The 27,638-nt window shown below is 48.5% G+C and overlaps 1 pseudogene; it reads left to right on the forward strand.

The window, feature by feature from the left end:
* The window catches only part of LOC138278789 (zinc finger protein 84-like), a 113,891-nt pseudogene that overhangs the window by 75,603 nt on the left and 10,650 nt on the right, over positions 1 to 27,638 (forward strand).

A 27,638-nucleotide genomic window follows, 5' to 3' on the forward strand; every position in this document is an offset into this window, starting at 1 on the left:
GGCGTTTGTGGTATATATTGGGTGTCTAGTGGAGAAATGCTTGAATGCGAAGAATCAGATCATCTTCAAATTTTATGTCAGCTGCACTTAAAGATGGAGCCTACTGCACCTAGCGCAGGTGTAGAGAGCAAGCATTAGAAATGCTTGCTTTTGTCACCAATTCTAGTGTCAGAATAGAACAAGCTATAATTATTAGTTTCACTTGCAACAAAGGGCTCACTTTCAAACTGGCCATTTGTAACACACTAATAATTTTGTCAATAGATGTGATTTGTAAGCAGTAGGAACTGCCCTTCATTGTAAGCTATGTATGTGTTACCATGAAAAAAAGCTCAGTATAGGTGGCAAATAAGTCTTTCTGAAGTTATAATTTCTTAACATATTTGTAGGCAATAGGTTGGCACATGTCAGTAGTAAGTCCGGTGCCAACCCTTACCCTTGCTGGACAATTCATATCTGAGGAAAATCTCATTCAAGCCCCAGTTGTTCTACGTCATCATCGGTTATGTAAATGTTGTCAATATAAGATTATGCCTCTGGATCTTCCTGTAAAATCGCAATGATGGGTGCTGAAAATATACCAGGACTATTCTTATCGCTCACTGGCCATCATTTAAAACTGAATTAAGGGGGATCGTAGCCGAGACACGTCTCCCCTGAGCTCCTCATGTCAGGCCCCAAATCCACCCAGTAAATGGCAAATCTTTGCAGGAGTGGCACTCACCCTTAGTCAACCCAACCATGGCAGTGATGGGGCAAGCTGTGGGCCCACAAGAGCTCCACCATAACTATTTGTTGGTAGAATCTGCCTGCTCCTGATGACTGGAGGAGGCACAGTGGCATCTTGAGGCTGCATTGTAGGGATAACTCAACCCGGACTGTGCTCTGTTACGGGAGCCAGCTCAGAAGTGTGGAGGGTCATAGCAGGCATCCTACATAGGTGAGCCACCGCACTGTTTGCGGTACTGCAATAAGTTCTGCATGCCCTCCTGTTGAGGATCCCACTGCTGGAGCTCTAACATCAGGGAAAAGTGGGCCTGCTCGACACACGGCAAGCACCTGGGTGATGGTCTTTTTGGGTGGGACCCCACCTTGTTTGATAGACACTGGACCCCGTGCAGGCATCACAGGCAAGGTGGCAACGCGGGGGTGAAAGCATAGTAGACAAGCCCCCTTAAAAGCCCAGCAGTCCCACCCACCTGATGCAAATCTTAGTGGCACTGTTGTAAAATGAATGTGTGCCAGGCTCACGGGCCATATATATAGCTTTGAGCTGCATTTGCCTTACTTCTTTGCTACCCCAACCAGCAGCTCTGCAGCGCCATATCGCCTGAAGGAACCACTCATCTTTAATGGACTGGGGGGCAGTTACTGTTGAAGTTCTTAGTGGCAGGTGGGTAGGGACTGTTGCAGACCTTCCTCGGAAGAGGGCACTCCGCCTTGACCTCCTTCCTAGAGAAAGCGTGTCCACAGACATCCTGCTTTATTGGCGATCAGTTAGCATGTTTTCTACCTCCTGCTGAACATTGATTCTAACTGTGAGTATTAATGGGGATAGGGGATCCACATGGGTTTTTTCAGGAACCTGCCCCTACCTTGTTGAACTGTACTGTTCTTCTCCAAGACTCTTTATTTCAACTATTTCTTGTGTGAGGTACTATAGACCTTATAGATAGCAGGTTGCCGGGTTGGCCACCTGGTGCTCGGCTATGCAACTATGTTGGTGTTGTTTCTGTTATTTAGTTTTTGTTTGTTTTTATTGACACACATGTGCACCATGATCCGGATTGACAAAGAGGGGCCACCCTCTGAACACTACACTTTCTACATGAGTAGGAATCACTTACATACATCTCCATGACTGCAGATCATTTTCCTCACTGTCCAAGGCTTCAATACCCCGATCAAACACAGAATGTTGATGAATTGTCCACGCCTCAAGAACTCCTGCAAAAGTCTCTACTCCTGTTGGACCCTATGCATTTTCACTCATCTTATACTCATAAATCCTGGTGGTGGGTGGCTATTCTTCGACGAGATCTCTCCTTTGAGATGGACAGTACTTACAGGGATTGGGAGGGACCACAGCTGATTCTATATGTCATGTTTGGCTCTACCTAGATGACCATTGCTGCTATATATGGCCTTAAGGAGAATAGTGAGGAGTTCTACTCTAACCTTTTTCTGAGGCTCTCTCACTTTAGAAGGGGAACATAATTATTAGAGGGACTTTAATATCTCACTGGACTCCTGACTTAGCCGCTCTTGTCCCCGACAGAATGAACCTTGCACACCTCCAGCTTTAACTCAGGGCATCCTAGGCCAGGCCTTCATAGATCCCTGGTGGAATCACCACCCTCAGGAGCGTGACTACACATTCTTTTCTTATGTCCACAAGACATACTCATGGTTTGATTATTTCTAATACTCAAATGCTTGACTTTGTCACCAATCCCAGTGTTGAAATAGGAGAAACTATAATTATTAGTTTCACTTGCAACATAAGGGCTCTCTTTCAGACTGGCCATTTGTACTGCACTTAGGGCCTCATTATGACCCTGACGGTCACCAGACAGCCTGGGTGACGGTCGCAGTTTGACTGCCGCCAAAGTGGTGGTCCGACTGTGGCGAAATCGCCACAGTCAGACCGCCGGCACAACCAGGTTGCCGTCAGGTTGCCGCCAAGTCTCGGTGGTCTCAATCCACCAGGGCAGCGCTGCTTACCCTGGGGATTACGAGTCCCCTTTCCATCAGCATTTGCATGGTGGTAGCCTCGCCATGCAAAGGCTGGCGGAAGGGGGGGGGGGCCCTGCAAGGCCCATGCATTTGTCATGGGCAGTGCAGGGACCCCTATGTAAAGCCCCTTTGCGCTTTCCACTGCTCCAATTACAGGCAGTGGAAAGCGCAGCAGGGGCTGGTGCACCCTCCACACCGTCACATTGTCGCCGGCTCGATTACGAGCCGACGTAAATGTTAAGGCCCTGTTCACCGCAGGGCCGGCAAGCGGAAACACTGTTTCCGCCCGCCGGCCCTGCGGTGAATAGGCCCAGCGGTGTTAAGCAGCCTGATGGTGGTATGATTTTGGCAGGCTGTCTCCACTGCCCTCCAAACTCGTAATGAGGGCCTAAGCCTACTTCCCAGGCTTGTAGACACTAAAATCGATGTTAAAGTCCTATCCGACCACATCCTGGTGTGGTTGACATTAGGTGTCACAGCTCACAATTCCAAGGTCATGGGTCATCAATAAATTTGCACTTTGAGACCCAGCCTTTCGTGACTGCATTAACGATGTCATCAAACATTACCTTACCGAAAACACTGGCGAAGTGTGCCTTGTGACCCTATGGGACGCCACAAAAGCAGTCTTCCGTGGGGAGCTTATTTCCCACATGGCAATATTTGAACAAGCAACCACTAAACTCTGGAAGCAGTAATTATAAACACAGATCCGGCAAGCAAAGATGAGCCACAGAGAAGGAGGCTTTCACAGGACACTATGGGATTCAACAACTCAGAGGCGAACTCGACCAGGCTTTGAATAAAGTCGAACAGGGGGATAAGGCGGATAGGTCGCTTGGCTCATAAGTCACACATCTGCTTCAGACACAATCATATCAGGGAGATTGAGAATGATGAGGGCCACCTTCAACAGGAGATGGAGGATATACTTAAAGTGTTTCATCACTAGTATTCCACTTTTTACCAGGCTCAACACAAGATGATCACATTCTCATTAGCACCCCCCCTGATAGGGCGGAGGTGTTTTACTTCCTAGAAGAAGACATTACACTGGACGAGGTCTGTTCAGCGATTAGTAATTTCCTCTCGTAGAAAGCTCCACACCCTGATGGGTACCTGACCACATGCCCTAAAACCTACGCCTTCCTCCTGATAGAACCCTTGGTGAAGGTGTTCAATTCTTTTCTGGTTTCCGGAGTGGTTACTGATACCATGTTGGAATCTCATATTATCCTACTTCTAAAACTGGGTAAGCCTGTTACATGCTGCCCCTTTTACAGGCCCATAGAGCTATTAAATTGCAGCGTGAAATTGTTTGCTTCAATCCTTATGATCCGTAGTCATCACATCTAGCTTTCTCTTATAGCTCCACCTCAGTGTGGCTTCTTTTGTAATCTACAGGCAAACGACAACACACACGTAATGGTTGCACTCATGGAAGTGGCTGACCAGCAGAAGCAACCAATGTCTCTCCTCTCCCTCAATGCAGAGAAGGCGTTTGACAGGGTTGACTGGATATACTTATCCTAGATTCTACATAAGATCCACTTATGGCCCAAGATAAAACCTTTTACTGATGGCAACTTTTGTAGACACTCTGCCAAACTTACAATCAATTCCTCCTTCTCCCCTCTGATAATGCTCAACAGCGGTGCATGGCAATGATGTCCTTAATCCCCCAGTCTCGCCTTCATGATGGAACCTTTGGTGGCCAGGATCCACTCCAACCCTGCAACTCATGGCATGATGATAGGCAGCAGAAAACATAAGTTGTCTCTCTTCGCCGATGTTATCCTCTACCTTATTACTGACCCAGACACCACCATCCCTGCCCTGATGAGGGAGTTAGCCTCCTCTCAAGCTTCGAGTTTTAAAATCAGTTTCTCAAAATCATGGGGCATGGGAGTAGCAGACCCCCTGAATAGCCTCAGGGACCCCATATAGAGAGGCAGGTTGCAGTGGGAGACATCAGTGATTACTCACTTGTGAATCTGACTTCCACAACACACAAGTGATAAATATAATTGCAATATCCCTCCTTTTCTTACTTCCCTTTTCAAGGACCTCTGTCTGTGGGGTAAGCTGAAGATCACCTGGCTAGGAAGGCGTAATAGCCTGAAAATAAACTTCATGCCTTGTCTGTGGTATGGTCCCAAAACCTCCCACTAGCAATCCCCAAAGCAACTTGTATACAAATTTTCACCAAAATGCATGACATTGTGTGGGGAGGCAAGTCCCCATAAGTAGCAAGGGCATCACTGTTTAAACCTGTAGCGGAGGGTGGCTTGGGTTTTCAACTTGTCCTCACATATATCCTCCCAGCACAACTCCGCCCCTCTCTGTGCTTGGAACTACGACCCCAATGGCAAACCGCGTGTTCAGACAGAGCAAGCTGTCTCCCTGATTCCTCTGTATGGGTTTCTGTGGCTTCCTTTGTAGGCCTGGAAGGGAACCCCCAGCCCCTGCCACTGATATCTACACTATTGGCACACTGGAGAGAGGTGCAGCAAAGACTGGCATTTCCAACGTATCCCTTTCTGCTTACCCCTTGATGCATAACCCAGAATTTCCCCTAGGTTTAGTTGGACTCAGGGCGCTCATCAGCCTCACAAGAATTCTACGATTGTGAGGATGTGTGGTCACAGAGGACCTGACTGCTAAATTTGCACTGACCCTACAGGACACCTACAGGTTAAGTCAGGCACTGCATTGGGCGGGTGGACCCCTGGTACACTTAGCTATACAACAGGACACAACTCCCATAGAAATCCAATCCCTTAATAAAACCCACTGCAGAGGCATATCATGGTTTTACCAACATATTACCAACATTGCGCCCACCAAAAAACATGCCTATGTGCGGCAATTGGAGAGGGAGTTGGACACCAAGATCTCCGATGAGAAATGGGGTGCCATATGACAGAGAGCTGTCAAATCTTCAATTTGTCTTTGCTATAAAGGGAATGCCTATAAAAAATAAGGTGTTGGTACCGCACACCAGTTTTGTTGATAAAGATGTTTGGGAGTTCAGATTTATGTTGGAAGGAGTGTGAGAAGTGTGGCACATTCCTACACACTTGGTAGTCCTGTTTGGTATTCAAAACTTTCTGAGTTGAAGTTCTCTGCACAATACGCGCCATTACAAATGTCTAGTTACCACATGATCCTCCCACTAGGGGACCCGGGGCAGACAGACTCTTCCCCACGACAACTCCACAGGGGCGTTTGTTTTCCCACCTGTTATTAACAGCGCGGTTGATCGTGGTCTAATTGTGGAAACAGCTGAACTTCCCCTCCCTGAACATGTGGTGGGGCAGGACCTGGTCTGTATATGCCATGGAAAAACTAACAGCAATTGTTTGTGATCATGTGGCCAAATGTGATGTGACATGCCCTCCTTTCACTACTTACATACGTTTACAAAGAGTGTGGGGGCTCCACGTGACGATGTCCAAGACTCTGTGGGCATCTGAGATAAATATTTTGACTTCCTTGGATGGAGAAGGTAGCTCTCTGGAACCAAACACCCAACTCAATCGATTTGGCCCACTTGGGCTGATTGGAGGGGCCTTGAGGTTTTTTTTGTTACGTGTTACCTTACGTGTTACGTGTTACCTTGTTGTCAGGACAGGACGCTCCCCCCGCCGCGCAGCGCACCCTGCAGGTGCCCTGTCCCTGACTGCCGCAGCTGCCTGAGTTCGAGGCCCTCCTCCACCCGCAGGCCCCCGCCTGCGCCTCATCCCTGGTGGCCCAGTGGTGGGCAGTAAGGTTCGCTCTGTCGTGTCTGTTTCTGTCTCTGTTTCCTCGCCGTCTCTCCCTGTTGTGTATTCTCTGTGCTGTATTGTGCTGTATTGTGTTGTGGTCACGTTGTCACTGTTGTTCACTGTTGTTACATCTGTGCCCTGTGTTCCAGTGTCTGTACCTTTTGCCTAGTGGTCTCGTTGTCCTGTGTATTGTGCCGCTTTCGCTCTCGCCCCTTGCGCGTCTCCCTCCTCCTCTGGCCCCCCCCCGCCCTCAATCCAGCGCCATCCGCCCGCTTCCCTGACTCTTTTCTCCCAGCCTACACCCCCTGCCCTCCCACCTCCCCCGCCCCTCTAGCTATCTAGCGTTATTTCCCCCCCCCACTCGCCGCTTCCTCGCCCGTTTGCCGCCGCTTCGGCCCCGCCCCCCTCCCGCCCCCGGCTCCTCCTCCCTCCCTCCACCCCCTCTTAATGCAGGTCGCTGCGCTCCGAGGGTGCGTTCTCTGACCTTGTTGTCAGGACAGGACGCTCCCCCCGCCGCGCAGCACACCCTGCAGGTGCCCTGTCCCTGACTGCCGCTGCTGCCTGAGTTCGAGGCCCTCATCCACCCGCAGGCCCCCGCCTGCGCCTCATCCCTGGTGGCCCAGTGGTGGGCAGTAAGGTTTGCTCTGTCGTGTCTGTTTCTGTCTCTGTCTCTGTTTCCTCGCCGTCTCTCCCTGTTGTGTATTCTCTGTGCTGTATTGTGTTGTGGTCACGTTGTCACTGTTGTTCCATCTGTGCCCTGTGTTCTAGTGTCTGTACCTGTTGCCTAGTGGTCTCGTTGTCCTGTGTATTGTACCTGCTTTCGCTCTCTCCCCTTGCGCGTCTCCCTCCTCCTCTGGCCCCCCCCCCCGCCCTCAATCCAGCGCCATCCGCCCGCTTCCCTGACTCTTTTCTCCCAGCCTACACCCCCTGCCCTCCCACCTCCCCCGCCCCTCTAGGTATCTAGCGTTATTTTTTCTCCCCCCCTCCCTACTCGCCGCTTCCTCGCCCGTTTGCCGCCGCTTCGGCCCACCCCCAGCTCCTCCTCCCTCCCTCCACCCCCTCTTAATGCAGGTCGCTGCGCTCAGAGGGTGCGCTCTCTGACCTTGTTGTCAGGACAGGACGCTCCCCCCGCCGCGCAGCGCACCCTGCAGGTGCCCTGTCCCTGACTGCCGCTGCTGCCGGAGTTCGAGGCCCTCCTCCACCCGCAGGCCCCCGCCTGCGCCTCATCCCTGGTGGCCCAGTGGTGGGCAGTAAGGTTTGCTCTGTCGTGTCTGTTTCTGTCTCTGTTTCCTCGCCATCTCTACCTGTTGTGTATTCTCTGTGCTGTATTGTGTTGTGGTCACGTTGTCACTGTTGTTCACTGTTGTTCCATCTGTGCCCTGTGTTCTAGTGTCTGTACCTGTTCCCTAGTGGTCTCGTTGTCCTGTGTATTGTGCCGCTTTCGCTCTCTCCCCTTGCGCGTCTCCCTCCTCCTCTGGCCCCCTGCCCTCAATCCAGCGCCATCCGCCCGCTTCCCTGACTCTTTTCTCCCAGCCTACACCCCCTGCCCTCCCACCTCCCCGCCCCTCTAGCTATCTAGCGTTATTTCCCCCCCCCATACTCGCCGCTTCCTCGCCCGTTTGCCGCCGCTTTGGCCCCGCCCCCCTCCCGCCCCCAGCTCCTCCTCCCTCCCTCCACCCCCTCTTAATGCAGGTCGCTGCACGACAGCGCAGCGGGCGCGCCAGAGGCAAGCCCGTCCGCGCCTGGCCCGAGCCCAGCGCCAGGACCCCTGGACCTCGCACCGCCCAGGCTCAGTTACGACGCCGCCTGCCTCCACGCACTCAACTACGACCAAGACCGAAACCAACGCTGCTACCAAGCCGCCCCGAAGCACACCCACGGACCTTTCGCCTGCCGCAACTGCCACTTCTCATGCGACCGAACCCCCAAGCCAACGACCACCAGTCCGAACCACATCCGCTGCATACTCCTCAACACCCGCTCCGCACGCAAACACGCCGTAGAACTCTGGGACCTGCTCGACAGCACCGCCCCGGACGTAGCCTTCCTGACCGAGACATGGTGGAACAAATCATCCGCGCCAGACATTGCCATCGCCATCCCAGACGGATATAAGATCTCCCGCAGGGACCGCATCAACGGCCACGGAGGAGGACTCGCCATCGTCCACAAATCCTCCCTCAAGATCACCACCCACACCGACGACCACTTCAACACCGCAGATCTTCTACACTTCCGGATCAACACCGACCCCAACACCACCCTCAGAGGAACGCTCGTCTACAGACCCCCCAGACCACGAGCCCAGTTCTGCGCCGCCATCGCTGACCTCGCAAGCACCCACGCACTCGCCTCCACGGACTACATCCTCCTCGGGGACCTCAATTTTCACCTCGAGAACAACAACGACCACAACTCCACCATGCTGATCAGCTACCTCACGAACCTCGGCCTCAGACAACTCGTCACGTCACCAACTCACACCGCCGGACACACACTGGACGCGATCTTCTCCACCAGCAACCACGTTACCTTCAACGACACCACCGAACCCTACTGGACCGACCACCACTGCGTCCACTTCACCTACAACAAAAACACTGCACACCGCTACAGCCGCCAACTCCCCCGCCGCAACTGGGGCAAAGTCACCAAAGAACAACTTCTCAGCACCCTCTCCCAGAACCCACCAAACGAGCCCACCGACCCAGACACCGTGGCCTGTAACTTCAGACAATGGATCAACAACTGCGCCAACATCCTAGCCCCACTGAAGAAACCCCCCAGCAACCCCACCAGCAAGAAAGCCTCCTGGTTCACTGACGAACTCCTGGCCTCCAAACGCGCCTGCAGGAAACTGGAAAAGAAATGGCTCCAAGAACGCACACCGGACAACCACGCAGTCCTCAAAGACGCAACCCGCCGACACCACCACCTCATCAGGACCACCAAGAGGTCCTCCTTCAAAGACCTCCTAGACAACAACGCATCAGATAATGTCATTGGTGTATTCGGCAAATTGGTAACAAGGAATTTTTAAAAACTGGAAAGCAACTTACGTTTAAACTAGACACAACATTGACACAATTTAACTTATCAGGAACACCCAGCATTAAAACAACTCTGTGATAATAAATCACTTGTTATTAAAGAAGCAGACAAGGGTGGTAATATTGTCCTACTAGATAGACAACTTTCTGTCGCTGAAATTGATATCTGATACAATAGCGTATATCAAATTAAAGGAGACCCCCATGACCAATATCACCAGACAACTCAACATATTATTAAATGGATGGCTGGACTCGTGCTTGATCACTGATTTAGAACATAAATACATTTGGAAGCCCTATCCAAGAATTCCATGTATCTACACTTTACCAAAGATACACAAAGATAGAGCCAAACCACTGGGTCGTCCAATCAAATCAGGCATAAACTCCTCTACAGAAAGACTATCTGAATATGTAGATATCTTTCTTAAACCTTTTGTCCAAAATCTCCCTTCCTTCATTGAAGATACCAAAGACATTCTGAATAAATTGGAAGATCTGCAGTGGTCATCTGACATGCTGTGGGTTACTTTGGATGTTGCATCTCCTTATAGTTACATCCCAAAAAAACAGGGCATAGAAGCTGTTAGACACTTTTTATCCAAAAGATCAGGCTCCTACATGGAACACATAGATATGCTCATTGATATGATCAATTTTATTCTGGATCACAATGTTTTTATCCACGAACTACAGTGGTACAGACAGGCCCAGGGAGTAGTCATGGGCTCGCATTTTTCTCCTTCATATGCTAATTTGTATATGGGCTATTTTGAACTGATACATCTTTGGTCCAAAGGCCCCCATTTTTGACGGAACACATATACTTTTGGGGCAGATATACTGATGATATTCTACTTATACGGACAGGAACCCAATCACAGTTGTTAGATTTTCATGAATATTTGAATAACAGTGATTTTAATATTAACATGACAATTGAATTTGATACAAAGTCTATCCATTTTCTGTATATTTAAATTTCTAGCCATAATAATAGAGTACATACCAGATTATATCGCAAGCCCACAGCATGCAATTCCTTACTAATGGCTAACAGTGTTCACCCGGCATGTCAAATATCCTCAATACCCTTTGGGGAAATGATAAGGAAAACAAGAAATTGTAGTGATCCACAAGGTTGTGAACAAGAGTTAGACTGCCTTTCGCAAAGATTCAGGCAAAGAGGTTATTCAAATGAAACTATCAACCAAGCCAGGACCAGGACAGACAAGGTGACACACTCATCTCTTTTGGTGAAACGCAGGAAAAAAACAACTAAGAGGGAAAAGTAATATTCTTTTCTGCACACCTTTTAGTAGGGATAGTAACACCATCTATAAAATACTATCTAAACATTGGCACATACTTAACTCTGATACCACATTGGCACAGATCATTCCGAACAAACCCAAAATGATACATAAGAGGGGCCGAACCATTAGAGATTGGGTGTGTAACAGCTTTTTGCCTCCTCGACATGAAAGCACTACAAACACATGGTTACCAGCTCTACCCAATGGATTTTTTAAATGTGGAAAGTGCAATATGTGTAATTTAGCAATGCATAAGACTTAAGTTCAACCAAAGCAAATCCTACTTGATCAATTCATTTATAAATTGTAACACAATTTGTGATATGTAGGTTCTCCTATGTGGATGTGGAATAATTTATGTTGGCAGCACCACTAGGGCACTCAAAGAACGCATTCAAGAACATATGAGATCACCACGAAATAATGACTTGACCTCTCCCCTGGTTAGACACATGAATGAAAAACATATAAGATCTGAGCTGCCGAACATCACATTTTTGTGAATAAATCACGTCAAGTCCCATCAAAGAAGTTGGATTATAAAATTACGGGCTCTGGATCTAGGTATCAATCAAGATAGTGAATTGTACCACTTTCCGTAATTCAAGATCTCACACAACACTCATTGAAATCTGAATGATCAATCAATTGTCAATTTTTCACATGCATATGATTACCTATGCTACAGCCGTACAAATTACGTTATTTTCATGCCTCATTCGGACACTTTTCACTGGCCGAGGGACATGCCGGCAAAACTTTAATACCTTCCTGTAGGAGGCTGGACTGGCTTGTAGTGAGTACCAAGGGGTAGTTGCACCTTGCACCAGGCCCAGTTATCCCTTATTAGTGTATAGGGTGTCTAGCAGCTTAGGCTGATAGATAATGGTAGCTTAGCAGAGCAGCTTAGGCTGAACTAGGAGACGTGTGAAGCTACTACACTACCACCTAGTGTCATATGCACAATATCATAAGAAAACACAATACACAGTTATACTAAAAATAAAGGTACTTTATTTTTATGACAATATGCCAAAGTATCTTAGAGTGTACCCTCAGTGAGAGGATAGGAAATATACACAAGATATATATACACAATAGCAAAAATATGCAGTATAGTCTTAGAAAACAGTGCAAACAATGTATAGTTACAATAGGATGCAATGGGGAAACATAGGGATAGGGGCAACACAAACCATATACTCCAAAAGTGGAATGCGAACCACGAATGGACCCCAAACCTATGTGACCTTGTAGAGGGTCGCTGGGACTATTAGAAAATAGTGAGAGTTAGAAAAATAACCCTCCCCAAGACCCTGAAAAGTGAGTGCAAAGTGCACTAAAGTTCCCCTAAGGACAAAGTAGTCGTGTTAGAGGAATAATGCAGGAAAGACACAAACCAGCAATGCAACAACTGTGGATTTCCAATCTAGGGTACCTGTGGAACAAGGGGACCAAGTCCAAAAGTCACAAGCAAGTCGGAGATGGGCAGATGCCCAGGAAATGCCAGCTGCGGGTGCAAAGAAGCTTCTACTGGACAGAAGAAACTGAGGTTTCTGCAGGAACGAAAAGGGCTAGAGACTTCCCCTTTGGTGGACGGATCCCACTCGCCGAGGAGAGTCGTGCAGAAGTGTTTTCCCGCCGAAAGAACGCCAACAAGCCTTGCTAGCTGCAAATCGTGCGTTTGGCGTTTTTGGACGCTGCTGGGGCCCAGGAGGGACCAGGAGGTCGCAAATTGGACCTGAAGAGAGAGAGGACGTCGAGCAAGACAAAGAGCCCTCACTGAAGCAGGTACCACCCGGAGAAGGGCCAGAAACAGGCACTACAAGGATGCGTGAAACGGTGCTCGCCAAAGTTGCACAAAGGAGTCCCACGTCGCCGGAGACCAACTTAGAAAGTCGTGCAATGCAGGTTAGAGTGCCGTGGACCCAGGCTTGGCTGTGCACAAAGGATTTCCGCCGGAAGTGCACAGGGGCCAGAGTAGCTGCAAAGTCGCGGTTCCCAGCAATGCAGCCCAGCGAGGTGAGGCAAGGACTTACCTTCACCAAACTTGGACTGAAGAGTCACTGGACTGTGGGGGTCACTTGGACAGAGTCGCTGGATTCGAGGGACCTCGCTCGTCGTGCTGAGAGGAGACCCAAGGGACCGGTAATGCAGCTTTTTGGTGCCTGCGGTTGCAGGGGGAAGATTGCGTCGACCCACGGGAGATTTCTTCGGAGCTTCTGGTGCAGAGAGGAGGCAGGCTACCCCCACAGCGTGCACAAGCAGGAAAACAGTCGAGAAGGCGGCAGGATCAGCGTTACAGAGTTGCAGTAGTCGTCTTTGCTACTATGTTGCAGGTTTGCAGGCTTCCAGCGCGGTCAGCAGTCGATTCCTTATCAGAAGGTGAAGAGGGAGATGCAGAGGAACTCGGATGAGCTCTTGCATTCGTTATCTAAAGTTTCCCCAGAGACAGAGACCCTAAATAGCCAGAAAAGAGGGTTTGGCTACCTAGGAGAGAGGATAGGCTACTAACACCTGAAGGAGCCTATCAGCAGGAGTCTCTGACGTCACCTGGTGGCACTGGCCACTCAGAGCAGTCCAGTGTGCCAGCAGCACCTCTGTTTCCAAGATGGCAGAGGTCTGGAGCACACTGGAGGAGCTCTGGACACCTCCCAGGGGAGGTGCAGGTCAGGGTAGTGGTCACTCCCCTTTCCTTTGTCCAGATTCGCGCCAGAGCAGGGGCTAAGGGGTCCCTGAACCGGTGTAGACTGGCTTATGCAGAATTGGGCACATCTGTGCCCAAGAAAGCATTTCCAGAGGCTGGGGGAGGCTACTCCTCCCCTGCCTTCACACCATTTTCCAAAGGGAGAGGGTGTCACACCCTCTCTCAGAGGAAGTTCTTTGTTCTGCCATCCTGGGCCAGGCCTGGCTGGACCCCAGGAGGGCAGATGCCTGTCTGAGGGGTTGGCAGCAGCAGCAGCTGCAGTGAGACCCCAGGAAGGGCAGTTTGGCAGTACCAGGGTCTGTGCTACAGACCACTGGGATCATGGGATTGTGCCAACTATGCCAGGATGGCATAGAGGGGGCAATTCCATGATCATAGACATGTTACATGGCCATATTCGGAGTTACCATTGTGAAGCTACATATAGGTAGTGACCTATATGTAGTGCACGCGTGTAATGGTGTCCCCGCACTCACAAAGTTCAGGGAATTGGCTCTGAACAATGTGGGGGCACCTTGGCTAGTGCCAGGGTGCCCTCACACTAAGTAACTTTGCACCTAACCTTTACCAGGTAAAGGTTAGACATATAGGTGACTTATAAGTTACTTAAGTGCAGTGTAAAAATGGCTGTGAAATAACGTGGACGTTATTTCACTCAGGCTGCAGTGGCAGGCCTGTGTAAGGATTGTCAGAGCTCCCTATGGGTGGCAAAAGAAATGCTGCAGCCCATAGGGATCTCCTGGAACCCCAATACCCTGGGTACCTCAGTACCATATACTAGGGAATTATAAGGGTGTTCCAGTAAGCCAATGTAAATTGGTAAAAATGGTCACTAGCCTGTTAGTGACAATTTGGAAAGAAATGAGAGAGCATAACCACTGAGGTTCTGATTAGCAGAGCCTCAGTGAGACAGTTAGTCACTACACAGGTAACACATTCAGGCACACTTATGAGCACTGGGGCCCTGGGTTACCAGGGTCCCAGTGACACATACAACTAAAACAACATATATACAGTGAAAAATGGGGGTAACATGCCAGGCAAGATGGTACTTTCCTACACAACTCCCCCCCCAAACGAAGGACAATAAGACTAGCCATGACCTGATGAGTCTTCATTGTCTAAGTGGAAATATCTGGAGAGTCCATCTGCATTGGAGTGGCTACTCCCAGGTCTATGTTCCACTGTATAGTCCATTCCCTGTAGGGATATGGACCACCTCAACAATTTAGGATTTTCACCTTTCATTTGTTTTAGCCAAAGTAGAGGTTTGTGGTCTGTCTGAACAATGAAGTGAGTGCCAAAGAGGTATGGCCTCAACTTCTTCAGAGCCCAGACCACAGCAAAGGCCTCCCTCTCAATGGCAGACCAACGCTTTTCTCTAGGGGTCAACCTTCTACTAATAAAAGCAACAGGTTGATCCTGGCCCTCAGAATTAAGTTGTGATAGGACTGCCCCTACTCCTAATTCAGATGCATCAGTTTGGACATAGAATTTTTTAGAGTAACAAGGGCTTTTCAGGACAGGTGCAGAGCACATGGCCTGCTTCAGCTCCTCAAAAGCTTTCTGACAGTTTGCTGTCCATAATACCTTTTTAGGCATTTTCTTGGATGTGAGGTCATTAAGAGGGGCTGCAATGGAGCCATAGTTCTTAATGAACCTCCTGTAATACCCAGTGAGGCCTAGGAAGGCTCTCACCTGAGTCTGAGTGGTAGGGGGAACCCAATCAATAATTGTTTGGATTTTCCCCTGAAGTGGTGCAATCTGTTCCCCACCAACAAGGTGTCCCAGATAAACCACCTTACCCTGCCCTATCTGGCACTTTGAAGCCTTGATAGTGAGGCCTGCCTTTTGCAGGGCCTCCAAAACTTTCCATAGGTGGACCAGGTGATCATCCCAGCTGGAGCTAAAGACAGCTATATCATCCAAATATGCTGCACTGAAAGCTTCCAGCCCTTGCAGGACTGTGTTCACCAACCTTTGAAAAGTGGCAGGTGCATTTTTCAAACCAAAAGGCATTACAGTAAACTGGTAATGTCCTCCAATGGTAGAAAATGCAGTCTTAGGTTTAGCATCTTCTGATAATTTGATCTGCCAATACCCTGCAGTCAAATCAAAAGTGCTTAGATACTTGGCAGATGCCAGTGTATCTATAAGCTCATCTTCCCTGGGTATAGGGTGAGCATCAGTTTTGGTTACCAAGTTGAGACCTCTATAGTCTACACAAAACCGCATTTCCTTCTTTCCATCTTTAGAATTGGGTTTTGGTACCAGTACCACAGGAGAAGCCCATGGACTGTCAGAGTGCTCAACCACTCCTAGTTCCAACATTTTCTGAACTTCTTGCTTTATGCAGTCCCTGACATGGTCAGGCTGCCTATAGATCTTACTTTTGACAGGTAAACTGTCTCCAGTATCTATAGTGTGCTCACACCAAGAAGTGGTACCTGGCACAGTAGAGAAGAGTTCAGAGAATTGATCTAGGAGATTTATGCAATTATCTTTCTGCTCAACAGTAAGACAATCAGCCAAAACTACACCTTCCACAAGAGCATCTTGTTCTGTGGAAGAGAAGAGATCAGGTAGAGGATCACTGTCTTCTTCCTGTCCCTCATCAGTTGCCATGAGCAGGGTGAGATCAGCCCTGTCATAGTAGGGTTTCAGGCGGTTGACATGGAGCACCCTAAGGGGACTCCTGGCAGTGCCTAAGTCAACCAAGTAGGTGACTTCACCCTTCTTTTCAACAATTGTGTGGGGTCCACTCCATTTATCTTGGAGTGCTCTTGGGGCCACAGGCTCCAAGACCCACACTTTCTGCCCTGGTTGGTACTGAACCAAAACAGCCTTCTGATCATGCCATTGCTTCTGGAGCTCTTGGCTGGCCTGAAGGTTTTTACTGGCCTTTTTCATGTACTCAGCCATCCTTGATCTGAGGCCAAGTACATAATCCACAATATCCTGCTTAGGAGCTTTTAAAGGTTGTTCCCAACCCTCCTTTACAAGTGTGAGTGGACCCCTAACAGGGTGTCCAAAAAGAAGTTCAAAGGGGCTGAAGCCCACTCCTTTCTGGGGTACCTCCCTGTAGGCAAAAAGGAGGCATGGTAGAAGGATATCCCATCTCCTGCGGAGTTTTTCAGGGAGACCCATAATCATGCCTTTGAGAGTTTTATTAAATCTCTCTACCAGTCCATTTGTTTGTGGATGATAGGGTGTTGTGAACTTGTACGTTACACCACACTCCTTCCACATGGCCTTTAAGTATGCAGACATGAAATTGCTTCCTCTGTCTGATACTACTTCCTTTGGGAAGCCCACCCTGGAAAATATTCCCAGGAGGGCCTTTGCCACTGCAGGAGCTGTAGTGGTCCTTAAAGGAATTGCTTCAGGATATCTTGTGGCATGGTCCACTACCACCAAGATAAACCTATTGCCTGAAGCAGTAGGAGGGTCAAGGGGGCCAACTATGTCAACCCCTACCCTTTCAAAGGGAACCCCAACCACAGGCAGTGGAATAAGGGGTGCCTTTGGGGTGCCACCTGTCTTGCCACTGGCTTGACAGGTTTCACAGGACTTACAAAATTCCTTTGTGTCCTCAGACATCCTAGGCCAATGAAACAGGGGAACAAGCCTGTCCCAAGTTTTCATTTGTCCTAGGTGCCCAGCTAAGGGAATGTCATGTGCCAGTGTTAGGAGGAACTTTCTGTACTCCTGAGGAATCACTAATCTCCTGGCAGCTCCAGGTTTAGGATCCCTATGCTCAGTGTACAAGAGGTTGTCCTCCCAGTAAACTCTGTGAGAGTCACTGACATCCCCATTAGCCTGTTTGACAGCTTGCTGTCTGAGACCCTCTAATGTGGGACAGGTTTGCTGTGCCACACTCAGCTCCTCTCTGGCAGGCCCCCCTTCACCCAAAAGCTCAGCAGTGTCTGCTTCCAGCTCCTCTGGTGTAGGTTCTGCACAGGGAGGGAATTCTTCTTCCTCAGAAGTTGAATCCACTGTAGAGGGAGGGATAGTAGGAAGTGGTTTGCTTCTACTAGCCCTAGCTTTAGGGAGCACTTGGTCCATTGTTCCAGGATCCAAGCTTCCCTGTCCTTTTTGCTTTTTGGCCTGAGCCCTTGTCAAAGCAAAAATATGCCCTGGGATGCCCAGCATTGCTGCATGGGCCTCCAACTCCACATCTGACCAAGCTGATGTCTCCAAATCATTCCCTAATAGACAGTCTACAGGTAAATCTGAAGCTACCACAACTTTCTTTGGACCAGTTACCCCCCCCCAGTTGAGATTTACAACAGCCATGGGGTGGCTTTGTGTTATGTTGTGAGCATCGGTTACTTGGTACTGGTGTCCAAGTATGTGTTGTTCAGGGTGCACCAGTTTCTCAATCACCATTGTGACACTGGCACCTGTGTCCCTGTAGGCCTGGACCTCAACACCATTTATTAGGGTTAGTTGCTTGTACTTCTCCAAGTTATGGGGGCAAGCAACCAAAGTGGCTAAATCAATAGCCCCTTCAGAGACTAAAGTAGCCTCTGTGGTCTCCCTAATCAGACCAACCCCAACTAAGTTACCAAAAGTGAGCCCAGCTACTCCCTTGGATTGGCTATTAGTAAGTTTGCTCCCACCACCACTGCTATTAGTAGGGACACTAGGTGTAGCAGTAGGGGTTGTAGTGGTAGGAGCAGTGGTGCCTTTCTTTGGACAACTGGGATCTGTTGTCCAATGGCCTTTTATTTTACATAAATAGCACCATGGTTTATTTTCCTTGTTCTGATTAAAAGAGGATTTGGGCCCACCACCCCCACCAGAGTGTTTTTGTGGGCCTGATGAAGACTCATTTTTAGATTTGTCCCCACCCTTGTCAGAAGACTTACCATCCTTCTTTTTGTTGCCATCTTTGTCACCCCCTGTATGAACTTTTCTGTTCACTCTTGTTCTGACCCATTTGTCTGCCTTCTTTCCCAATTCTTGGGGAGAGGTCAGATCAGAGTCCACCAAGTACTGGTGCAACAAATCAGACACACAATTATTAAGAATATGCTCTCTCAGGATCAAGTTATACAGGCTGTCATAATCAGTAACTTTACTGCCATGTAACCACCCCTCCAAGGCCTTCACTGCCTGGTCAATGAAATCAACCCATTCTTGTGAAGACTCCTTTTTGGTCTCTCTGAACTTTATCCTGTACTGTTCAGTGGTTAAGCCATAACCATCCAGGAGTGCATTCTTAAGAACTTGGAAATTATTAGCATCATTTTCTTTCACAGTAAGGAGCCTATCCCTACCTTTTCCACTAAATGATAGCCATAGGATAGCAGCCCACTGCCTTTGAGGGACATCCTGTACAACACAGGCACTCTCAAGTGCAGCAAACCACTTGTTAATGTCATCCCCCTCCTTATAAGGGGGAACTATCTTGTGCAGATTCCTGGAATCATGCTCTTTTGCAGGATGACTATGGGGAATACTGCTGCTGCCACCATGGGTATCTAAACCCAACTTCTGTCTTTCCTTCTCTAATTCAAAAGACTGTCTATCCAAATCCAGCTGTTGCTTTTTAAGCTTCAGTCTGGTTTGTCCCACCCTCAATTTATTGAGTTCCCTCTCTAACATTCTGTCATCAGGGTTGGTGGGAGGGACATTTCTAGAAACAGAGCTATGATGGGAATGAACAGAAGGAGACCTGTCCCTTACAGAAGCCACCCTAACAGCTTGGTTTACAGAAACATTACTACCAGTATGGTGAGAATAAATGCTTTTGCTATGATGTGAGACAACACTATTTATATGGTGTGGCTCATCATCATTACCATCTATGCTAGATTGTCTAGTAATGGGCAGGCTAGGAAGTTTCTTTCCTGAATCTTTTCCTGGGGGAGTCCCTGAATCAGATTGAGAACTATTAGGTACTTTTTCAACTGATGAGGCACCTATGGCCTTATCCTGTGCTCTAAGCATGTTAAGTAACAGTTCTAAGGAAGGATTCTTCCCTACACTCAAACCTCTCTCTATACAGAGACTCCTTGCTCTTTTCCAGCTAAGGTTGTCATATGCAAGTTTGGACAGATCAACATTTTGGCCTGTGCCAGACATTTTTTAGAGAGAGTTAAAGTGATAGAAAAAGAGAAAAAAGTTTTCAGAACTTTTTGGAAAGACAGAAAAAAAACTTTAAAAACTTTTAAGAACTTTTTAGAAAGTTAGAAGTACTTTTCAGCACTTAGAAAAGAGTGAAAAGAGGAAATGCAAAACTTTTTGGCTATGTGTATATACACTGACCTTGTTTTGTATATTTTTCTCTTATGAAAAGTACAATGACAAGAGTGGTAAGTAGTCTCAAGCACTTATCCCACCACTGCACAACCAATGTAGGAGGCTGGACTGGCTTGTAGTGAGTACCAAGGGGTACTTGCACCTTGCACCAGGCCCAGTTATCCCTTATTAGTGTATAGGGTGTCTAGCAGCTTAGGCTGATAGATAATGGTAGCTTAGCAGAGCAGCTTAGGCTGAACTAGGAGACGTGTGAAGCTACTACAGTACCACCTAGTGTCATATGCACAATATCATAAGAAAACACAATACACAGTTATACTAAAAATAAAGGTACTTTATTTTTATGACAATATGCCAAAGTATCTTAGAGTGTACCCTCAGTGAGAGGATAGGAAATATACACAAGATATATATACACAATAGCAAAAATATGCAGTATAGTCTTAGAAAACAGTGCAAACAATGTATAGTTACAATAGGATGCAATGGGGAAACATAGGGATAGGGGCAACACAAACCATATACTCCAAAAGTGGAATGCGAACCACGAATGGACCCCAAACCTATGTGACCTTGTAGAGGGTCGCTGGGACTATTAGAAAATAGTGAGAGTTAGAAAAATAACCCTCCCCAAGACCCTGAAAAGTGAGTGCAAAGTGCACTAAAGTTCCCCTAAGGACAAAGTAGTCGTGTTAGAGGAATAATGCAGGAAAGACACAAACCAGCAATGCAACAACTGTGGATTTCCAATCTAGGGTACCTGTGGAACAAGGGGACCAAGTCCAAAAGTCACAAGCAAGTCGGAGATGGGCAGATGCCCAGGAAATGCCAGCTGCGGGTGCAAAGAAGCTTCTACTGGACAGAAGAAGCTGAGGTTTCTGCAGGAACGAAAAGGGCTAGAGACTTTCTCTTTGGTGGACGGATCCCTCTCGCCGTGAAGAGTCGTGCAGAAGTGTTTTCCCGCCGAAAGAGCGCCAACAAGCCTTGTAAGCTGCAAATCGTGCGTTTGGCGTTTTTGGACGCTGCTGGGGCCCAGGAGGGACCAGGAGGTCGCAAATTGAACCTGAAGAGAGAAGGGACGTCGTGCAAGACAAAGAGCCCTCACTGAAGCAGGTAGCACCCGGAGAAGTGCCAGAAACAGGCACTACGAAGATGCGTGAAACGGTGCTCGCCGAAGTTGCACAAAGGAGTCCCACGTCGCCGGAGACCAACTTAGAAAGTCGTGCAATGCAGGTTAGAGTGCCGTGGACCCAGGCTTGGCTGTGCACAAAGGATTTCCGCCGGAAGTGCACAGGGGCCGGAGTAGCTGCAAAGTCGAGGTTCCCAGCAATGCAGCCCAGCGAGGTGAGGCAAGGACTTACCTCCACCAAACTTGGACTGAAGAGTCACTGGACTGTGGGGGTCACTTGGACAGAGTCGCTGGATTCGAGGGACCTCGCTCGTCGTGCTGAGAGGAGACCCAAGGGACCGGTAATGCAGCTTTTTGGTGCCTGCGGTTGCAGGGGGAAGATTCCGTCGACCCACGGGAGATTTCTTCGGAGCTTCTGGTGCAGAGAGGAGGCAGGCTACCCCCACAGCATGCACAAGCAGGAAAACAGTCGAGAAGGCGGCAGGATCAGCGTTACAGAGTTGCAGTAGTCGTCTTTGCTACTATGTTGCAGGTTTGCAGGCTTCCAGCGCGGTCAGCAGTCGATTCCTTATCAGAAGGTGAAGAGGGAGATGCAGAGGAACTCGGATGGGCTCTTTCCCCAGAGACAGAGACCCTAAATAGCCAGAAAAGAGGGTTTGGCTACCTAGGAGAGAGGATAGGCTACTAACACCTGAAGGAGCCTATCAGCAGGAGTCTCTGACGTCACCTGGTGGCACTGGCCACTCAGAGCAGTCCAGTGTGCCAGCAGCACCTCTGTTTCCAAGATGGCAGAGGTCTGGAGCACACTGGAGGAGCTCTGGACACCTCCCAGGGGAGGTGCAGGTCAGGGTAGTGGTCACTCCTCTTTTCTTTGTCCAGTTTCGCGCCAGAGCAGGGGCTAAGGGGTCCCTGAACCGGTGTAGACTGGCTTATGCAGAATTGGGCACATCTGTGCCCAAGAAAGCATTTCCAGAGGCTGGGGGAGGCTACTCCTCCCCTGCCTTCACACCATTTTCCAAAGGGAGAGGGTGTCACACCCTCTCTCAGAGGAAGTTCTTTGTTCTGCCATCCTGGGCCAGGCCTGGCTGGACCCCAGGAGGGCAGATGCCTGTCTGAGGGGTTGGCAGCAGCAGCAGCTGCAGTGAAACCCCAGGAAGGGCAGTTTGGCAGTACCAGGGTCTGTGCTACAGACCACTGGGATCATGGGATTGTGCCAACTATGCCAGGATGGCATAGAGGGGGCAATTCCATGATCATAGACATGTTACATGGCCATATTCGGAGTTACCATTGTGAAGCTACATATAGGTAGTGACCTATATGTAGTGCACGCGTGTAATGGTGTCCCCGCACTCACAAAGTTCAGGGAATTGGCTCTGAACAATGTGGGGGCACCTTGGCTAGTGCCAGGGTGCCCTCACACTAAGTAACTTTGCACCTAACCTTTACCAGGTAAAGGTTAGACATATAGGTGACTTATAAGTTACTTAAGTGCAGTGTAAAAATGGCTGTGAAATAACGTGGACGTTATTTCACTCAGGCTGCAGTGGCAGGCCTGTGTAAGGATTGTCAGAGCTCCCTATGGGTGGCAAAAGAAATGCTGCAGCCCATAGGGATCTCCTGGAACCCCAATACCCTGGGTACCCCAGTACCATATACTAGGGAATTATAAGGGTGTTCCAGTAAGCCAATGTAAATTGGTAAAAATGGTCACTAGCCTGTTAGTGACAATTTGGAAAGAAATGAGAGAGCATAACCACTGAGGTTCTGATTAGCAGAGCCTCAGTGAGACAGTTAGTCACTACACAGGTAACACATTCAGGCACACTTATGAGCACTGGGGCCCTGGGATACAAGGGTCCCAGTGACACATACAACTAAAACAACATATATACAGTGAAAAATGGGGGTAACATGCCAGGCAAGATGGTACTTTCCTACACTTCCTGGAATCGCATTTACCTCATCTACCCAATACACACAACTGGAGTTTTCTTGACTGTTTTATCGTATAGTTACGAAATAAATGGAATAAAACGGACCATTCGGGTCCACAATAGGAAGCCTCTTACAATGTTTCTTCACAGAAGCACTTGCGACGTACATTTTTCTTGGGTTTTTTTTGTGAAAGATTATCAGGATGCAATTATCATCTATTGCTTTAGACATATTGTGTTTAGGCTTTTGCCCTGAAGAAGTCTCAATTCTGAGATGAAACACGTGTCGGCTGATACTTCAATCTACCCAGCAACATCTCTTGATCGACATTACAATCTTTATGTAAATTCAGATCACATTTTTTTGTCTTACTTTATGAACCATATTAATGTACAATCATTTTTCATGTAATATGATGTTTTATTTACAATCATGAACTATAGTAATGTACAATCGGATTGCATGTGATATGACGCTTTACTCACAGTCCACTATACTGCGTTGTGTTGATACCATAACCATATATTAATAAATGTATTGCAAAATAATACGGTTCTAAATTATTTGACAATTCTTTTGGAGTGCTCCATTATGTTTTGTTGGTATTAATAATCTAAACAGTTATTCTGGTTAGACGCTACACATCAGGGCAACAGATGTTTTGTAACATAGAAGCACCTAGCAATTGAATGTGAGAATAGAAAACAAATTTCAAGACGAATGGGATGTGCATTACCTTTTACCATTGTTGCCTGCTTTTTTAGACAACTTGGTTTCTGTACAGCGCTGGAGCTTGCTTTATAGCTCACTCATGTGTATACATTCCCTGAGGTCCTCAGGCATGTATGAGGGAAATGATGATTTTACCTCCTCTCCTGAGTGTGCATCCCGTAGAAAGGATGGAGGACAATGATCCTCTGCAAGAATGGTATTGTCGGCTTTCTGATAAATGCAGCAGGAATATGGCTTTAATTTTCTGTGGCATATCCCCTTCAATTAATATTTCTATAATCTAAACCCTGTCTGGTGAATGTATATGTCCATCTGGAGTTTGAACCTGTGCATATTCTTCAGTCTGATATACCAACAAAAGTTCTCAAAGAGTCTGGCGCACTATTTTCTCTCAGCTGTCCACTAGCGCTGTCACCCAAGTCATGTTTCGCAAAAGTATAAGTAGTTTGCAGGACATTTTTTACCTAATCAAGTGTCTTTCTTTTTAAAGTGAGTAATGGAGTTCCAGCTGTTCTCTTCTTTCTTTACACTAACCTCAGCTTCATGTCCTGATTCGCCTTTCTGCTTAGTATACTCGCTTTTTCTTTGGTATTCTATCCGTCCAGTCCTCTCGGCCCGAGAAGAATCGGAAGAAAGACTATCAGCGTATAGATGCCAATATGGCTTTCTATTTTGTCACAGTCCCTCAAATTGTAGCCACCTTGGCTTGACTCCTGAGTGGATGGAAATCCAGTCCCAATCTTTTTGTTTTACTGTCTTTTTAGTCTTTTTACTCTCTTTCTAGTCTCTGGTGTGGTGTTTTCCTTACCAGAAGCCTCAGTCTCATTTTTTGTTTTGAGATGTGGTTTTGACAGTTTGTGACCCCCAGGTATCACGGCCCTCAGATGTATATGTACCCAAAATTATTTTAGGTAACTCCTGTTCCTGCTCGTGAACAGGGACTGCTGAGAGTCTCTGGCAAATTCCCAAAGCCGCTGCTTCTTTGCTCAGAGTGATTGAGGAAACTGTATTAAGATTTTCCATTCATTTCAATCCTAGATCTAGAGCTAGTGCAGCTTTGCACTCACCTTAGTACATCAGGTGGTACCGCCAGTGAGGGTCTGCAGTGTGTAGCTGTGTAGATGCTTCACCAGGTGTTAAACTCCTCTGAAGGTGGCACCATTCCTACGGACATCACATAGTCAACATGCTGCTTGTCTGTTTGATGTTGCAAGCAATCCAGAAGGCAGTTTTGTTGCTTATAAGGGGCACTTTTCCTGTAATAACGTTTATGGTCCATGGAGTGATTCTCTGTATCGAACCCGGTGTCTGTGGTGCAGGTTGTACTCAAACTGCTGTGCCTGATTTGTTCTGCAGTACACACTGTCTGACTCACCTATCTAGGATACTGTGTGTATCCAGCCAGTATGGGTCCAGGAGGCCCCCACTTTAGGGAACCCAGTCCGACATTCTGAGGTGTGTGCGGTATGTGACCAACAAACCAATCTTAGTGATCTTGATCGAGCAGTGGTACCTCCAGATCAGGATATGCTTGGTGCTGTACAGGATCAAAGTCCACCCCTGAGGAAAACATTTCAAAGGCATATGCAGGATATACAACAAATGTTATTGCTCCCCTGTTATCATGGACACCTCTGTCTTCAAAATGTTGTGTAACTGCTGCCCTGTAATTGAGTCTTATCACAACAGGAGCTCCCATGTTTAATGAACCATTTCAACTAATTTGGGATCCAAAATGCAGAAACTACATATTTATTTCGATTAGTAGTTTTGCCCTCAAAAGTTCCCCTTATGGTCCACTTGGGAAAAAGTGTGTCATCAGTCTCTCTGCCTTCTAGGGAGCTGATGGGATGATTACCCCCAATCTCACCACCTGGAAGGACAAAAAGTCAACTAGATACCAGGGAATATATATATATATATATATTTTTATTTTTTTACACGGGTGAGGGCTACCCACCATGGGCATGGCTATGTCCCACCCCAGAAAAGCAGTAAGTCTTTCTGCCCCACCTGGGAAGCTGATAAGGGCAATCACCCCCGATCTGCCCTCCTGGGGGTGGGGCAGAAAGACCACTAGGAACCAGTGAACATTTGCAAAACAAAATAAATACAGGCGTGGGGGCTGTCCACCATGGGCATGACAATGCTCCCACCCTAAATGCCACAGGCAGTCTTTTTGTCCCCCTGGAGGAAGATGGGGGTATTTACCCCCAATATAACATTTGGGGGAGGGGCAGGAAGCCCACTAGACACCAGGGACTGCATTTATGCAGTGTTTTTTGTGTGTGTGGGGGGGTGCTCCCTTGGGAATGAGTCTGAGCTCTGCACCATCCTACAACCTTATTGACTTTCTGCCCTACCAGGCTGGGTGGATAGGAGTATTCATCAACAGTCTGCTCTCCCTCGGGGCAGAAAGCCCATTAAACACCAGCAATTTCAAAACTGAGCCAAAACAAACAAAAGGAAGGGGAGGCTACAGTGGCATGGAGCCATATCCCGTCCACAAAGGGTTAATATCAAATCAAATCAAATCAAATCAAATCATTAACATTTATAAAGCGCGCTACTCACCCGTGCGGGTCTCAAGGCGCTAGGGGGGAAAGGGGGGGTTATCGCTGCTCGAACAGCCAAGTCTTTAGGAGTCTCCGGAAAGCGGAGTGGTCCTGGGTGGTCCTGAGGCTGGTGGGGAGGGAGTTCCAGGTCTTGGCCGCCAGGAAGGAGAAAGATCTCCCACCCGCCGTGGAGCGGCGGGTGCGAGGGACGGCAGCAAGTGCGAGGCCAGCGGAGCGGAGGGGGCGGGTGGGGACGTAGAAGCTGAGGCGTCTGTTGAGGTATTCCGGTCCCTTGTTGTGGAGGGCTTTGTGTGCGTGGGTGAGAAGACGGAAGGTGATCCTTTTGCTGACTGGGAGCCAATGCAGGTGTCTCAGGTGTGCGGAGATGTGGCTGTTGCGGGGTACGTCGAGGATGAGGCGGGCCGAGGCGTTTTGGATGCGTTGCAGGCGGTTTTGGAGTTTGGCGGTGGTCCCGGCGTAGAGGGTGTTGCCGTAGTCCAGGCGACTCGTGACAAGGGCGTGGGTCACGGTTTTTCTGGTGTCGGCGGGGATCCAGCGGAAGATCTTGCGGAGCATGCGGAGAGTGAGGAAGCAGGCGGAGGACACGGCGTTGACTTGCTTGGTCATGGTGAGAAGAGGGTCCAAGATGAAGCCGAGGTTGCGGGCGTGGTCTGCGGGGGTCGGTGCGGTGCCGAGGGCCGTGGGCCACCAGGAGTCGTCCCAGGCGGACGGGGTGTTGCCGAGGATGAGGACTTCCGTTTTTTCAGAGTTCAGCTTTAGGCGGCTGAGCCTCATCCAATCTGCGACGTCCTTCATACCCTCTTGTAGGTTGGTCTTGGCGCTGGCGGGGTCCTTGGTGAGGGAGAGTACAAGTTGGGTGTCGTCGGCGTAGGAGGTGATGATGATGTCGTGCTTGCGTACGATGTCGGCGAGGGGGCTCATGTAGACATTGAAGAGTGTCGGGCTGAGCGATGAGCCTTGAGGTACGCCGCAGATGATCTTGGTGGGTTCTGAGCGAAACGGAGGGAGGTAAACTCTTTGGGAGCGGTTAGCGAGGAAGGAGGCGATCCAGTCCAGGGCCTGGCCTTGGATCCCGGTGGAGCGTAGGCGGGTGATTAGGGTGCGGTGACAGACGGTGTCAAAGGCAGCCGAGAGGTCGAGGAGAATGAGGGCGACTGTTTCACCGTTGTCCATCAGGGTTCTGATGTCGTCTGTGACTGAGATGAGGGCGGTTTCCGTGCTGTGGTTGGTTCGGAATCCGGTTTGTGAAGGGTCGAGCAGGTTGTTGTCTTCCAGGAAGGTGGTCAGCTGTTTGTTGACGGTCTTTTCTATTACCTTGGCTGGGAAAGGTAGAAGAGAGATGGGGCGGAAGTTTTTCAGGTCGCTTGGGTCAGCCGTAGGTTTCTTTAGTAGGGCGTTGACTTCAGCGTGCTTCCAG

Source organism: Pleurodeles waltl, unplaced genomic scaffold (genome assembly GCF_031143425.1).
Source record: "Pleurodeles waltl isolate 20211129_DDA unplaced genomic scaffold, aPleWal1.hap1.20221129 scaffold_58, whole genome shotgun sequence".
NCBI classification, from domain to species: domain Eukaryota; kingdom Metazoa; phylum Chordata; class Amphibia; order Caudata; family Salamandridae; genus Pleurodeles; species Pleurodeles waltl.